This window comes from Schistocerca serialis, chromosome 10, assembly GCF_023864345.2.
Source record: "Schistocerca serialis cubense isolate TAMUIC-IGC-003099 chromosome 10, iqSchSeri2.2, whole genome shotgun sequence".
In the NCBI taxonomy this organism is placed as follows: domain Eukaryota; kingdom Metazoa; phylum Arthropoda; class Insecta; order Orthoptera; family Acrididae; genus Schistocerca; species Schistocerca serialis.
The window spans coordinates 40108889-40112183 of NC_064647.1; the positions used below are offsets into that span (position 1 = coordinate 40108889).

Sequence of the window (3295 nt, forward strand, 5' to 3'; positions counted from 1 at the left end):
TAATAATAATAATAATAATAATAATAATAGTATTAATTATAATAATATGCATAACTTCTCGGAAAAAGAGAAATAATTGTTTTTGGGTAGTTTTGTTACTTTGTACATAATTAAGTACAGATGAGGGCAAGAAAGAAATAACATGTAAGATTTCGGTACTCTCCAATTCGCATTTTTGTGTAACTGGGACGAATGTACAAGACCCCGAACAGATGTACTACTTGCGGGCTGAAAATCAGACATTCTTACGTTGCACCGACAAAGCAACTTATGCTTAGTATACACTTCTTTGCTCGCTTGTAGTCACGCTTATTTGATTTCGTCACTTTCTCAGTCAATGGATCTGGTCTGGGAGGCTTTAATTCTTTTGCAGCTTACTTCTCCTGATAATTTTCTTTTCTGTTAGCACCCAAAACGAATTCAACACAGGTCATGTTGACACTACACAGGGAAGTAGATTCCAGCACAGTAAACAACTGACCCCAAACACAAACTGCAATTTGTGGAAATAATTAAATTCAAGTACCACTGTCTACAACCATCGTCGCTTGCCTGCAATAGAAATGAAGCGGTGAGAACCTTAAGGGCTAAAAGCTCACCATCGTCGCTACACCATTTAACAAGAAACCAGCGAGACAGCTTTTCGTGAATGTTCATATACACAATGTGGGCCTACAGCACAGATAAACATAACCCATCATAACATCAGCAGATATCAGAAGCATCAATAAATGCTACGGTCTCACAATCGATGATGATGTACTATATGGTTCTAAGCGTCTCAAATGGATTACAGCATGATAAAATCCAAAACTTGATATATTATTTCATATTCATAATCCCACAAAATAGGTTTATTTTCCAGCGTAAATTTAACGTGTATTGACGTCCGATCTAATTTCACTATATATAGTGAGCGAAATGTATATCTGATGAGTGTGCTACAATCTAGCGGGTTTTATGCGAAGCGAATGGGAATAAATACCTACTGCACTGTGCTACCACCTGGTGTCACTGATGTCAGCTTGTAGCTGAGTGGTAAGGGCTAAATGTGCACACCATGAACTGTGCACGTTGTTTACAAAATCTGTGAGTATTCGGGCCATAAGGCAGTTACGTCACGCCAGTTGCGCATGTGCATAAACTCTTTAAAACGTGCACAGCTGAAAGTGTGCTCTCGATCCTGATACCAAGTTTCACAGACTGCACAGCAGTAGCAATGTAGCATGGCGCGGTAGACTTAGCACAGTATATTTCAGATTACATTCAGCAGCATTAAAAAAAATAGCTCCGAAAGGTATCAAAGTTAGGGTGTTCACGTGCTCTTGTGCACTCACACAACAGCCGCCACTGCAGTCGACCACGTCTGACCGCCACAGAGGGGCATCGCTGTACTGTGCACCAAGCACATCGCAACCCCTTCAGATCAAGCCTTCCACGCGAGAACAAGTAATGGACTGCAGCATTCTCTGTCAGCCTGTGGCTAGAAGGAGATGGACTAGAGAATTAACGTCGAATGCGAAGGCTGACGGTTGCACCACAACTGATGAGTGGCGTGGGATTTGTGTTCAGCAAAGAACTGCAGTTCTGCACCAGCCCGTATGAGCATTGTCGGGTACCTAATATTGCAGAAACACGAAGAGAGTTACCAATCTTCCTATGTTTTCGGACAGCTGTGTCACTCGTGGATCATGGGGTGGATAACCATCGGGTATGACTTCAGATCGCGGCTGGAAGTCATTGAGGGAACTCTGGCAGCACAGCGGTATGTCATGGACATCCTCATGTGTTACCTCTCATCCGACACTATTGGGGTAACATTAACAGGATAATACTCGTCCATGCATGATGTTGTGACTGAAAATTCGCAATTTTTCACAACATCACTTTTATTGAGGTAAATTCACAAGGTTGATGACTGAACATACAAACGAAAGGTAACAATAACGAAAAAAGTCTCGTAATTGAGGGAAACAAAAGTTCGCTTCTTATTTTCCACAAAGGTTCGTGGTGACAAACTCACACACTAGTAACAGTCCAATTCCGATACGAAGACGTAGTCTTCGACGGTTGCAGTACACGAGGTCGGCATCCGGCGTCAACTGAACTAAGGGCCTGGTTCTAGCCCCTAAATAGCTGTCTCCAGCCAATCAGATGTCGGCATAGTTATACTTCCTGCAGGCTGTGGCTCGAGCTCCCCCTGCAGGAAGTAGTGCTCGGAATGTCTGTTTCCATTATCTTGTGTCTAAATAGCCGGTGTTTACCATGGTGCTTTTGGGTACGCCTTTGGGTTGCCGGCCCTCAAGGGCAACCTTGGCTCCGGTGTAACGCATGACACATGCCACTGTGAAATGTCTGCATGATGTTGATGTACTCCCTTGGTCAGTAAGATCTCCAGTTCTGTCCCCAATTGAATATGTGTTGGACTAGCTCGAACTTTGTCCCAGTGTCAGGATCCAGGTTATATGGGATCAGTTTCAGCAGCTGTGGCCCAGCTTGCCTGAGTATACAAAAGATTTGTAAGGACCTTCCCAAACCAGTCAGTGCATGCATCCAATCCAGATAGGGTGCAGTATCATACTGATAAGTGGCCACATACTATCAATTTCTTTGTAAATTTGTAATCACTGAAGTGACATCATATATCTGCTCAACCCGTGAAGTTTCGTTACGTTTCCTCCTCCTCTTTGGGTGTTACGATTTTTTTGGTTACGTACTGTATTTGTAGACTCTCATGCACGAGCTTAAATTTTGTAAAGCTTCCGTATACACTGCCAACAGCCTTACCACAGTGATAACACCGGTTCCCGTCAGATAACCGAAGCTAAGCGATGTCGGGCTTTGCTGGCACTCGGATGGGTCACCGTCTGGGTCTGCCGAGTGCTGTTGGCAACCGGGGTGCACTCAGCTCCTGTGAGGTCAGTTGAGGAGTTACTTGATTGAGAAGTAGCGGCACCGGTCGCGAAAACCGACAACGGCCGAGAGAGCGGTGTGCTGAACCCTCGTCCCTCCGTAACCGCATCCGGTGACGACCCAGGGCTGAGGATGACACGACGGCCGGTCAGTACCTTTGGGCAATCAAGCCCTGTTCGGACGGTGTTTGTTCATTTTTGTTTGTTCTTTATGCATTGGGACAGAAAGTTACCTGGCAAGACCACAGGTGCAGAGAGGACGCAAAAACTGACGGAAGGAAACCCCGAGAGAAAGACAGTTTCAGAGTTAACTGGGAGAGGTACGTGAGTTCACAGGTTACCTTCCATTCGGAAAGTGAGTGCACTCAGTGACTGTTATGTGG

At 44.8% G+C, this 3295-nt stretch overlaps 1 pseudogene; it reads left to right on the forward strand.

The window, feature by feature from the left end:
• Window positions 1–2773: 2773 nt before the first annotated feature.
• On the forward strand, window positions 2774–2892 carry LOC126425555 (5S ribosomal RNA; annotated as a pseudogene).
• Window positions 2893–3295: the final 403 nt, after the last annotated feature.